This window comes from Rhinopithecus bieti, unplaced genomic scaffold (genome assembly GCF_001698545.2).
Source record: "Rhinopithecus bieti isolate Rb0 unplaced genomic scaffold, ASM169854v2 scaffold_39529, whole genome shotgun sequence".
Taxonomy (NCBI): domain Eukaryota; kingdom Metazoa; phylum Chordata; class Mammalia; order Primates; family Cercopithecidae; genus Rhinopithecus; species Rhinopithecus bieti.
This window is the reverse complement of record NW_016816430.1, coordinates 137,323-151,886: the sequence shown is the minus strand read 5'-3', so window position 1 is coordinate 151,886 and position 14,564 is coordinate 137,323.

The window sequence follows — 14,564 nt, the reverse complement described above, 5'->3', positions numbered from 1 at the left end:
AAAAAAAAAAAAAAAAGAATACAAAAATATTACCATAAACTTTCTAGAAAACTTGATAGGTTTTCATGGAACAGGAAAATCAATATATGAAGAAAATAAGGTTTAGATTTAGGTAGAAGTTTGCTTTTAATAATTCATTCAGTCTATATGAGATAAAAACTCTTGCCAAGGATTTTTAAACCTCCAGTTTTCAAAACTCTATTAATTTCAAATGTTATTCCATTAAAAATTTTAAACTTTACTTCATTAATTATAAATGATATCAAAGGAAATAAACTTTATCCTAAACATATGAAATACAACTTAGTTTTTTTTTTAAAGTAGCTCCTTTACTGAAGGAAATAACAGTAAAACTCTAAGGAAGGGAAATATGAACACATAATAGAAAAGCACACATGTTCATAAATCATGCATCAGTTATCAACAAAATAAATATGGAAACTTAGCAAGTAAAATTAGAGTTTAGAATCTGATTACATTACTATGGTATATATTGTGCCAAAAGAAAAATTAAAAGTCAAATCTAACTGTATCAGTGTGCATGAGAAACCATTCTCTCACAGAATATCTGTAATTACTTAGAGTGTAATTCTTCATGATTCTGAGTATCAAAGATCATCCAAAGCTCTAAGCAAAGTAAGAACCTTGTAAGCATTTGGTATATTATTCATGATGAATCCAAAGTCTGTCTTAACATTTAGAATTAAATTTCATGATATCTAAATTCTGTTTCATTGAAAGACTAGAAGTAGCTCATTTCATTTGGTTATCACTTTCAATCTGAAGGCCTAGAATATTCCTGGAAAGAAGTGGCTTTCTGCTCCCTTTATATTATTTGTCCATCATCCCATACAGAGGATGAGGCATGATGTTGTGCAACAGCTGTCTGGTCATGCATGAAGTATGAAGAGGCAGAAAGGGAAGAGGCGCGTCTTACATGGTGGCAAGCAAGGGAGAGCATGTGTCAGCACGGAAAAAACTACCATTTACAAAACCATCAGATCTCATGAGAACTTACTCTCTATCACAAGAACAGCATAGGGGAAACCACCCCCACTATCAATCACCTCCCACCTGGTCTCTCCCTCAATACCTAGGGATTACAATTCAAGATGAAATTCGGGTGGGGACACAAAGCCTAACCATAACAGCATCTAACCAGGTTCAATGACAACGTAATGAAGAGTTTTAAATGTATGCCCATATTTGAAAATAGAGTTTAGGTGGAAATAACAGGTGAGACTATTTTGTTAATGGTATTTAATGTCTAGACTAATGTCTACCTCAATAAACAGATTGTTTTGTTCTGACCTGTATTTTAAATAACTTTCTATTAAGATTTTCTCTCAGATATGTTATCACTTGCAATTATCTTAATAAACCTACAGCTTCATTTTGAAAGTTGTATTGATTTTAGAAAGGGAAATTTCTACGACTGGCAAATGGCTTGTACATCTGCTCAGAGAATGGGAAGTTGTGAGGCCAAGCAGCAAAGAGAAGGCAAAGTCTCCTATGAGAGAATAGAGTCATATGTGCTGAAAGATGGTCTAAAATGATCACAAATCAAAACATGAACAAGTGCAGGAGAGGCACACTGGTGGCAGCAAGGAGAACATTCGGGAACTCCTAACACCTGACTACTTTGCACCCAGTGAGGTCAACCTCCTCCATCCCACCTGCCCAGTAATGTCCCTCTAGGACCTTGGTTTAAAAGTTAGGACTTTACAAAGCCATCCTGCTTCCTTTGCTTCCAAATATGGATTTTTACGTGCATATTCTGTTCTGAAATGTATTGCCAGAGTTCCCTGATATGCTTTCACTCTACTTAGAAGTATTTGAACTTCTATAACACCCCTACCAAACTCCTGGGGACAGTTCTGTTTTCACTGTACGTGACTTCACGCCTAACCAATTTATTCCCTACAGGATGATCTTACAAAATGCAAATTTGATCATGTTCTGCATCTGAAAGCTTTCCAAAAAAAAAAAAAAAACAACTTTATTTTTCTAGTCAAAGCCTCCATCTTTGTCCTATTAGATAGTCTTATGTATGCTGGGCATAACCCTGACTCTTTTGTCATATTACTGATTACAGTGTAATCTTATTGCTGTTGTTATATTGTTAAGTATTATTATCATGCTTATTGTTTTCCACTTTCCTCTACAAAGCTATTGATCTATAAAGGCACTGCTTGTTCAATGCTACTTCCTTAGTACAGTGTCTGTCAGATAGCCGGCACTCAAAAATAGTTGTTGAATGAATAATAAATGAGTGAAATATATTACTCTTGGCTACTATTGTTCATTTCTGTCTTACAGAAATTATATTTTGGAAGAAGTTATATTTTGGAAGTTACTTATTTAATTTTCTGTCCTGGAAAATTAAAATCAGTATTTTAAAACTATTTTCTTTCATATTTATATATAACATAGATGATATATTGTATTATATGTCAACATATACATATGTTAGAAAAGCTCTGGACTGCTGAGATTTTGCTATATTTACATACATATGGAATCAGACCCTCCCCGTCATTGTCATGGTGGTCTCATAAACGTGGCACAGCGCTGTAGCCTTGATATGGTATCAGAAAATCTCAGCAGCTTAGGCAAATCAAGCCGCTGAGACTTCCAGAAATTACCCTGGTGGGTAAATGGTCACATCAGTGATGTCTTGACACCAGTAAGAAATAAAGAACATTAGAAGAATGGTGTAAAAACACCCTAGCTTAAATCATTCTTTATCATGGTTGAAAAGTTCCGAACACCACGTTGGGGCAGATGCAGATTATTATTGGCATTTGTCACCTTTACATTTCAGCTTTCTTTTTCCTTGTTAAAACTTCAAACTGAATTTATTTCTCCTTGGGATCTTCCATGCACTCCCATCCTAAATCCCTTTTTTTTGTAGGACAAATTGATTTCCTTACGATGCACTTAGTCAGGACAGGAAGACTTTCAGCTTTCCTCAGTTTTCTGTGTTCATCTGATTGGTACAAACTACCCCAGTGAGCTGGATTCCCTTGACCTTTAACTTCTTTCTTCCTGGTCTCTGAAATAAAATCACTTACAGATGAAGCAAGGCTGAAAAACTGAAAACATTCTGGTACTAAGATGGCTGAGTTTTACCCCAAAGTAGCTCTGTACATTTTATTTTCTTGTCACCCATTTGATTTCTAGTCTATGATCTGGCTCAGAAGACACAAAAGGAAGCTGGGGATGTTGGGGTTAAAAATTGATTTTTTCCTCCTTTAGAAAAGGAAAAAATATTATTACATCAAAGTATTTTCTTTTTGAAAATTGGTTCACATGCATCAGCATATGTAAACCGTAGACTTCAGGTCTAAAAAAAAAAACAACCAAACAATAATAACAACAAAAAAAAAACCTGTTTTTATAAATAAGGACTCAAAACTTCAATTAAATACACATTTAAAGAGTATCCAATTTGCACAAATTACCTTGAATACTGTGGAGAGAATGCAAAATAAATAATACATGGTTAATGCCCATTTGAAGATCACAGTGCAATGGTGAAGACAAAAGAACACATTAAAAAATTTGATACACTACACTGAATAAATGTATCTTTTACAGAGCACTATTGTACTGTAAGCACAAGGGCATTCACACATGCACACGTGCGTGCACTAGTGCATGTATAAACTTTTCTGTAATTATCATAAATTTCTTGCAATACACATGCTTTATTTTTATTTTATTTTATTTTTTTTTTTTGGGACAGAGTCTCGCTCTGTCACCCAGGCTGGAGTGCAGTGGCGCGATCTCGGCTCACTGCAAGCTCCGCCTCCCGGGTTCACGCCATTCTCCTGCTTCAGCCTCCTGAGTAGCTGGGACTACAGGTGCCCCTCACCACCTCTGGCTAATTTTTTGTATTTTTAGTAGACATAGGATTTCACCATGTTAGCCAAGATGGTCTCGATCTCCTGACCTCCCAGGTGATCCACCTGCCTGGGCCTCCCAAAGTGCTGGAATTACAGGCCTGAGCCACCGCGCCCGGCCTACACATGCTATTTTTAAACGAGGTTAAGAGACTTGTCAAAGGTCAAACAACAAGTCAACTATTGAGTAGCAGGGCTAGGTTTTGAAGTTCTAGCTCCCTATTACCAAAGTCCATGTTCTTTCCACATAGCATCCAGTAATAGGTACTACATATTATAAAAGCCCAAGCAAAGTGAGATGAAATTATAGGAGGAAAAAATGACAAATAAAACAGAAACAAGCTGCAATTGATGTAAAAATGTGGGAGTTATGGATGTTTACGATAAACCAAAACACAAGAAAATCTTCATGCCCAAGCTGTAACTTTTACCAAATCAATCATAAAACTTCCAAGAAAGAAACAGGAAGGAAACTATTTCCATCTCAGGCCTTCCGATTTATACTGAACATAAATTGGCCCCTCACACTTGTGTCGTCAATCATTGGCCGATTTTTAATAATTTAAATCATTTGAAATTTCACCATAATTAAGCATCTCTGACATAATATATAATTTGAGCCTGATATAAATTAGATATAACTGATGTACATGTGATATTATTGTGTGTGCTAATATACTAACTAGTCCAGTGAACACAACGTAACTCACCTCTCTCATGGGTACATTTACAACTCCCAAAGTTAAACAGCATCTTCTTTGACATTTTAAATCAGGTCCACAAATAAACAGGAGAGGACCTAACACTTCTTACAAAAAAATCAAGTCTCTGCCAACAGAAACGTTAGAAATTGAAGCAATTATCAGGAAAATTCAGGGTGCTTCAACTATGACAAGAACCGAGAGACTGGGGCAGAATACATCATAGAGACAAAGTTCAAACCTATCCCAATCGTTTACCTACAGAGCTCAGACACTCAAGGCCTTCAGGGTTCACATAGATTCTCAATGGAGAAATCCCTATGTGCCCACTTGCCCAGTCAACAATTATTCCAAATGAACAACTATCTACACCTACTCTCTGAATAATTGCAACCACTTGATTAACTTAAGAACAGAACAAAAAGCCAGGACATGTAAGAAGCCTGAGAATAATCTTCTAAGACCACAAGATATATAAATGAATTATATACGTATACATGTAAGTATATCAGTTATGTATATATAATTTATATGTATATCTAAATTTTACATATATAAATTTAATATATACATATATGAATTCAATATGTGTATAATTCAATTATATACATATATGTGTATAATTCATTTATATATGTATAATTTCTGTATATATACATAAATTGTAGACACATACATAGACATATAGAAATATACATATGTATATAATTCATTTATGTATATATATAAATGATTGTACTTTGCAGGCCTTTATGCAGTGATATTTATGTACATAAATTTATATACATATATAAATATATATGTATGTCTATACGTTTGTGTGTGTTTATATGAGCTACACCAAATGCTCCCGAAAGCACTCATTTGGCCACAAAGAACTATAAGGTAAAAGAAGGGAAAAAATGGATTTTCCACATTTCCATTTCAAAAAACTCACTTTTGAAAGCATAAATTCCCCTCAGAGATGTAACAATAATCTTAACAGAAAATACATGGCATGACCTTAACCATGTGGCAATATCTTATGTCCAAGCTTCCCCAAAATATCTCATTTTCATGTTAGTGTTAGTTTTCCTTAAATTAAAAGCTTCCTGTGAGGACATGGGGAATGGCAGCCACCACAATCTCACAGGAAGATTCCCTAATGGACAAACTGTATAAGGTTCTTTACTGGCATCTCCTGCCAGGGCAGGGTTATAGAGAAGTCCCAGTTCAAATAGATCCTGAAAGGACTTTGTAAATCTCTGGGACTTCCACCAAGTTGACATGCCAATACATATGACTACTAATATCAAGGAAAGCATAAAACACAGCTTTGCCAAAAGAGACAGTTTTGTCCCCTTGGACTGAGTAGCAAGAATAAGTAAAACATGTAAAGATAAACCACCACAAATGCATCATAGCCTACTGCCGGAGGCAGTGCTGCAGAAACGTGAGAATCAGGGACACACAATGAGAACAGAGCAGGAAATAATCCCTGCTCAAAACCCTGACCAAGAAGCAAACTCAAAAGAGCCTTATGGTCAAAGCACACTACCTTAATGAAATCAAGGTCAGTGGGTAGCTCAGTTCCCTTCACTGAGGACCCCGAGTCTTACAGTCAGAACCCATTCCCTTGATAAAATCAAGACCAACGAGTGATGCGGCTTTTCCACCAAGGTCCTGAAAGGAAGCCCTGGGCAACATAGGGAGATCCCATCTTTACAAAAAGTAAAAAATAAATGAAAAAACTCAGCTAGGCATAGTGGTGTGTGCCTGTGGTCTTAGCTCCTGTGGAGGCTGAAGTGGGAGGACTGCTTGAGCCCAGGAGTTTAATGCTGCAGTGAGCCGTGATCATGCAGCCTGGGCAAGAGTGAGACTCTGTCTCAAAAAAACAAACAAAGAAACAAACAACAACAACAACAAAAAAAACCGAGTCTCCATCTCTCCATCCAGTTCTTCTTTTCGTTAATGGACCCTCCCAACAAGCGGTATCTTCTAGTCACCCCTTGTTTTGCTTCATCTGTATATCTTCTTAGTACTGAGCACAGTGCTAAGCACATAGTAAGTGCTCACTGAATGTTTTCATAATGCAAATACTTGAAAACTACGATAGAGATGTCCACTCCCACTACTCACACAATTCAGGAATCCAGTCTACTTCATCCTTGGTGAATCTTCATCCAAAATCTACTAGTACTTCAAAAAATAGGAGTAACACTGCTTTTCCAGGGAATCCATTGTATTATCAACACTATTAGGGAAATTTCACCTATAAAAGTTATAAGATGCCTCCTCTAATTTTTACTCATTGATCCCCCAGTACTGACTAAATGAAGCAACACAGGATACATCCACCTTCTACACGTCAACCCTACATTTAAAGACAGTTACTGAGTCTACTCCAAATGTCTCATTTCTAGACCAGACGTACTCCGTGCCCTCAGCTAGTCCCTTATGGCATAGATCCTTAGTCCTTGACAATATAATTTATTAGGAATTGAGACCTTCGGCCATATGTGAAAAGCAGAACACTGATTACAAAGTAGCATGTGAAGAATTTCCTAAAGTCTGGCTTGCCTTAATACATTTTCTATTTCTAAAATCCTGACCATTAGATATTCCTTCTTTGGAGATAACTTCACTCCAAATACCTGTTAAAATACAAATACTCTAGGGAAATCAGAGCACACTTCCCATTGTCATTTAGTAGTTTCTTAACTTGGACCCCTTAATCAGAGGGTAAATTGTTTCCTTGAAAGGGAAAAAAAACAGAGCTCCATTTGAATAGGAAACTATTTCTTTTTTTTCTTTTTTTTTTTTTGGGAAAGACAGAGTCTCACTCTATTGCCTAGGCTGGAGTGCAATGTGGCAATCTTGGATCACTGCAACCTCCGCCTCTCGGATTCAGGGGATTCTCGTGCCTCAGCCTCTCAAGTAGTTGGAATTACAGATGTGTGCCACCATATCCAGCTTATTTTTGTATTTTTAGTACAGACAGGTCTCGACCTGTTGTAGAGCTGGTCTCGACCTCCTGATCTTAAGTGATCCGCCCACTTCAGCCTCCCAAAGTGCTTACAGGGATTACAGGCATGTGAACCACTGTGCCTGGCCTCTATTTGATATTTGAGAAGAGAATATGAAGATGCATCATACCAGGTGATATCCATACTGTTAAACATTTAGATTGTTTCTGACTTTGTGTTTTAATCAATAGTGCTGTGACAAACATTCTTACATAGAAATGCATATACTTCTGATTATTTCCATAACATTTATTACTCCAAAAAGAATTTGTTAGAACAAAATAGATAAGAATTAAATTTTAATGTTTTTTGTTTGTTTGTTTGTTTCTGAGACATAGTCTCGCTCTTTCATCTAGGCTGGAATGCAGTGGTGAGATTCTGCTCACTGCAGCCTCTGCCTCCCAGGTTGAAATGATTCTCATGCCTCAGGATTACAGGCACCCACCACCATCACCATGCCCAGCTTTTTTTTTTTTTTTTTTTTTGTCAGTAGAGACGGGTTTTCGCCATGCTGGCCAAGGGGTCTTGAACTCCTGGCTTAAGTAATCTGCCCACTTGGGCCTCCCAAAGTGCTGGGATTACAGGCGTAAGCCACCACATCAGGCCTAATATAATTTTTAACTAAGTAATACATGGAAACGAAGAAGGAAAGGGAACGGGAGGGGAGGGGAGGGGAGAAGAGGAAAAAGGATGAGAGGATTTATTTTGATGAAGTTGAACTCCCCCTTTACCACCTAACTTCTGATCCAAGACACATCCCCAATGAGAGCCACCATTACCAGTTTGGTGTAGATCCTTCCAAACTTTTCCTTAAACATTTGCATGTAAATATAAAACCACAGAAAATATATATTCAGCTTAAGCAAATATTATATTATTTATTCTTACTTAAATGTACTCTTCTCACTCGGTGATATGTCATAACTGCATTTGTATGTCTTATACATACAGCGACTACATTCTTTGAAACAGCTAAACAGGATTCCACAGTTCCTTTACATTTATAAAATCCGCTACTGATGAAACAAAATGAATTTCTTTTCTTTCACACAACCATTCAGTGACTATCTCTGCAAATGTTTCTTTGAGCAAATTTCTCTGATGTCTACTGTGAAGCCCAGCCAGTGGCTCAAAGGTTATGTGCATTTTAAATGTTAATAGATGAGGTTACATTGCTCTCTCAGGTCTGTGTGAGTGCCTGTTTCCCCAAAGCCTGGTCAAAATATGCTATTAGCAAATATTTAAGCTTGCCGATCTGATGGTTTAAAATAGCACCTAATTTTTATTGTGTTTTCTTTATTATTAATGAACTACAACATTTTAATATACATTTTTATTTATCTGTACTTTCTTTTCTATACATTGACTATATACCTTCCTGCTGTTCTATTGATTAGTCATTTCCTTGCTGAATTTTAGGGGTTTCTAACATACCCAATATGGATACCAATCTTTTCTTATATGTGGTACATGTACTTTTCCAGTCTTTCACTTGTTTTTAAAATTTTGTTTATGCTCTATTTTGGCATGGCATTTAAATTGATGTTTTAATAAAAGCCTTCCTTACCTTAAGGCATTAAAGATACTATTCTACATTTTCTTCTGGCAGTTTTTTAATACACTTGACTTGTATTCTTTAATGGTGGGAAGTAGAAAGAATTTTTTTTTCAAAATAAAGAGTTGTTCCATAATTTTTCCTATGAATTTGAAACCCTACATTTATCATATACCAAATTTTGATTTACACATCGTCCATTTCTGGAATTCTGTTGTATCCCACCGATCCTATTTGTCTAGCCCCAAACTGTTGTAATAACTAGTAACTCTTCATATGTTTTGGAATACTGTAAGGCAAGCACCCCTGTTGTTTACTTCTTTTTTAAAAAAATTGATTCTTTAATATTTTCTCTTCATATCAGGTTCAGCTTGTCAATTTGTATAAAAATAATCTTGAAATTATGATATAAGTAGTATTTAACCTACAGATTCATTTTGGAAGAATTCACAATTTTTATGATTATTTTTATATCTATGATTACAATATGTCTGTTTATCCACATTTACTTTTCTAAACCTGAAAAAACATTTACTTTAATTGATTTTATTTTATTCATTTATTTTCCCTTATGAATATTGGATAGTACTATTAGTATCTACTAGGCTACCTCCTGCCACTGCTGTATTACTATTCTTTTGCAAAAATTTTCTGGCACCTCCTACCTATTTATTTTACCACAGACTATTTCGCATAATTCTATGTAGTTCTAAAATAAAAACCATAATTTGTCTTGCCATTATGAAAAGGTACACATATTTCAAGCAGAGGTGAGAAAAGGGAAGTTGAGGGGAGTACATTCCAGCTAGAAGAAAAAGCCTGTACAGAGACAGACAAATAGGAAGCTGCAAAGTGTGCCTGATGATTCAACCGTGTGCATGCTAGGAACTCAGGTTTGGGTGTGGGAGTTAATGAATGACAGAAGGTCAGACTAGAAACATGAGCGGATCAGCTCGTGGAAGGCTTGGATACTCCATATAATCTGACCGGACTCTATTTACTTATGTAACTATGGGGTGGCACAAATTTAAATGTAGGATTTCATCATTAACATAAGATCAACATATATTTCGGATGTGATTTTAAATATGGAGACTCAGCACAGATGTGGGATGCATTTTCACTGATAGGTTGATAATGTTTGGGGTTAAGAAATCCATCTGATATGTAAAATCAGGAAATAAGCATTGTCAGATAACGGAGAATGAATCAAGTCAGGTTGATGGGCTTTTCCCCTGGTTGTGGAAATTAGAGGAATAAATGCCCACCGGATTCACAAATAAGTATTATCTTGAGCTGCAACAGTAAATGAATTTTTATAGAGGTGGGTGGATGCCTGGTACAGTGGTTGGAGACTGTAATCCTAGCTATTTAGGAGACTGAAGCAGGAGGATTGCTTGATGCCATCAGTTCAAGACCAGTCTGGACAACATAGTGAGACTACTTCTAAAACAAAGCACACCACAACAAAAAATTTTAATCAGCTGAGTGTGGTGGCACATGTCTATTGTCCCAGCTACTAGGGAGGCTGAGGCAGGAAGATCTGTTGACCCCAGTAGTTCGAGGCTGCAGTGAGCTATGATCATGTATAGTAGACGTACCTGATAGCAAAATCTTAATCATATACTGAGAATGACCCTGTTTGGTAGATGCACCTAAATGTATGTTCAGAGTTCCAAGCTGAGGAACCTAGGAGTAGCCAACACTGAGATTCGTTCCTTATCTATGAGGAACACCTGAGTTTCTGACCTGTTCCCTTGGAACATGGGCCACTCAAGGAATCAAGGCCCTTTGTTTTGGGTTAAATGAAGGCTGCCAGGTGGAGGTTGTTAGGGAGAGGGTGCTAAGTGAAATGTCATATAAACTGAAAGTTTCTTGCAAATGGTTGCAGTTCTCCTGTACAGCTCACTGCCCCTGGACCAGCCCTATATGTAAGTTTCCCTCAATAAGACCCCATGTCCTGTTTGCTGGGTCTGAGTCTCTTTCTCAGCCTCCCGAACCTGGTGCTATCCCTATTGATGTTACTGGAGTGCCACTGCACTCCAGCCTGGGCTACAGAAGACATTCCACCTCAAAAAAAAAAAAAAAAAAAAAAAAAAATGCAGGCCCGGCATGGTGGCTCACACCTGTAATCTCAGCACTTTGGGAGGCCAAGGCGGGTGGATCACCTGAGGTCAGGAGTTCAAGACTAACGTGGCCAACATGGTGAAACCCTGTCTCTACTAAAAATACAAAAATTAGCTGGGCATGGTGGCAGGTGCCTGTGATCCCAGCTACTCAGGAGGCTGAGGCAGGAGAATTGCTTGAACCCAGGAGGCGGAGGTTGCAGTGAGCCAAGATTGTGCCACTGCAGTCCAGCCTGGGCAACAGAGACTCCATCTTAAAAAAAAAGCAACAACACACACACACATATATATAAATACATATATATATAATTTAAAGTGGGGGTGAAAGTAAAACCAGGAAATGAAGCTAGGGACAGAATTTTCTGAGAACAATGGGGCAGGGGAAATGTCAACTGTGTCCAGGTAGCCTTCAGGTTTTCCTACTTCACTCCTCCTTGAGATAATTACTTCCTCCTTATTAGCCTCTCTCTTTTCCTATCTCCAGGTTCCGCTTGCATCAATGCTTGTTCAGAGAAAAACCATAGCTGGACAGCAGTTAAAACAGTAAAACCAAATTTGTGCAGGACTATTGCAACAGGTGAAAAGAGACCTCAGTACAAAACTGGAATAAATCCCAAATACAGCATGGGCAAGTGGGACTTTATAGCCAAGGAGCAGGGTAAGGTCAGTGGATAACGGAAACATTGTGGGTATTGGGGTTTCTTACTAAACCAACCTAAATGGATTGTTGCCGAAGACTAGGGAGATCAGACATCACTTGGGGAGTGGTGGAGGAGGAAGAACCTGAACAGATATCAAGAATGATCTGATATTGGCGAGGTGTAGTGGCTTACGCCTGTAATCCCAATACTTTGGGAGGCCGAGGCAGGCAGATCACTTGAGGTCAGGAGTTCGAGACCAGCCTGGCCAATATGGTGAAACCCCATCTCTACTTAAAAAAAAAAAAAAAGCTGCATACGATGGTGCGTGCCTATAGTCCCAGCTACTCGGGAGGCTGAGGCAGGAGAATCACTTGACCCCCAGAAGGTGGAGGTCGCAGTGAGCCGAGATCACACCACTGTACTCCAGCCTGGGTGACTCCATCTCAAAAAAAAAAAAAGGAATGATCTGATATGGAGGATGGGGGCCCCAAACTTATCAGGGACTTTCTAAAACTGGATTTTACAAGGAGGTGCACAGATGGGCCTAGGAGAAGTAGGAGAAGGTCCAGGAACCTGACTAAAGTTTGGTCAAGCAAAGAATCCTCATGATGCTCAAGCAAAGCACCTTTCTTTACTTCTCCCATGAGAAGGGAAGGCCCATGGCTATGGACTTGTTCTCTGCTAGATGGCAATGAGTGGTCCAGCTAGTGAATGACTGAGTTCTCTGCTGCTGTCTTTTGAGTACTATCGTAGCTCATCTCAGATCAAATGCCCACTTTCTTTTACTTCCTATTTTTTTAATTTGAATGAAAAATTTCAGCCACACAGAAAAGTTGAAATATTTAAGGGAAATCTGTGTGTCCTCTCTCTCTCTCTCTCTTTTTCTTAAGATTCAGAGGGTACATGGGCAGGTTTGTTACAAGGGTACATTGGATGATATTGAGGTTTGGGTTTCTAGTGAACCCAAATAATGAACATAGTACCCAATAGGTAGTTTTTGGCCCAGGCCTCCTTCCCTCACTTCCCCCTTCTGGAATCCACAGTGTCTATTCTTTCCATCTTAATACCACATGTAGTCATTCTTTAGCTCCCACCTATAAGTGAGAAAATGCCAAATGCCCACTTCCCAGGACCCCAGAAGACAAGTAGGATTGTCAGGGAGGCTTTTAGCATTTCTATAATCAAAATAAGCCAGTAAACAGGGTGGCTCTAGTAGCAGCATTTGAGGAGAAATATTGTCAAGAGAAAAAAAGCTGAAATCTCAGACACTGTCTTGCCTAATGCAGGACATCTGGTTACCTTATACTAGTATGGTCAATACATCAGAAGAGTCTAAAATGCAACATCCTGATGGCCATATTAACTCTCCCATATAAAGCTTGCCCTGGAATTTCCTGTATTTGTGTTTCAATTTCTGGGTTTATTTCTTCACGTTCTTCATGAAAAGAGCTGGGGGTAGTGGGGAGAGTGGGCAACAGGAAAGAAGAAAGGGAGAGAAGGAAGAGAAACAGAAAAAGTGTTCAGGAGATTATAGCTGCTCTTGTCATGGGGGCAAGGGTGGGGGGAGATGTGGGGTGGGCGACTGACTAGATGGCATGATGAATATGTTAACTGGTTTCACTGTAGTAATCATTTTACTATATATATGTATCTGATAATGTCATGTTGTATACCTTAAATATGTACAATGTTTATTTTTCAAAGATTTATGAAGGTAACATTTAAATGATCATTCCCTCCAGAAATGGGGCGGAGGGAAGTCCTTAGCCTGAGGAAGAAGTATTTTAAGCAGACATTTAATGAATATAAGCATTCAAAAGAGATGTGAACTTATATGTGTTCTGATTAAGCAAACACCATAAAACAAATACTTTCATTAGCTAAGAACATTAAGTCACCATTTGCCAAGTTTATCTTAAGAGTCTTTCCTGTCAAATGTCAGAATTGTAATTTTAGCTGTACTTTTAAAATAAGGCTTAATTAGGACCCAAAAGTAAGGAAAAGGATTTGACTTTTCTATGACATGGCAAAAGGGTGCAACCAGATCACATTGCACAGCCCATGGGAGCAAAGTCCCAGCTCTCAAATTTCTTTTCTTCTAAGTTATAGGAAGTTGCGATAGCTAAGATCTCCAGGGCTGTCTTTATTCAGTGGCTGAGCAACAGGACACTCACTATTCACTTATTTGTCTGCTTTGTATGGCTGAACAACCTAAGAGTACTCTCTAATTTCATGTAGAGGAATCTCTTACACATGGAATTTTGAATGAAAGTTACACAATTCTTAAGAATTCATTTATTAAATAGTGATTTAAAGAAAACCCTTATCAAAAGAAATTACATTTGGTTTTAATCTACTTTTGTACAGAAAATTACTATTTTATTAATTAATTAATTTTTTTAGAAAGGAGTCTCACCACATTGCCCAGGCTGGTCTTGAACTACTGGTCTCAAGCCTTCCTCCCATCCTGGCCTCCTGAGTAGCTGGGATTACAGACTCGAACCACTGCACCTGACCAGAAACATATTCTTATTGTTGTGAAGTAGGCCAGTATGTTTAAAATTGCTGGGCTTGCAGGACTGAACCTGGGAAACAGGCCTTTTGCTGTCTATGACTCTGTGGCCCAAAATC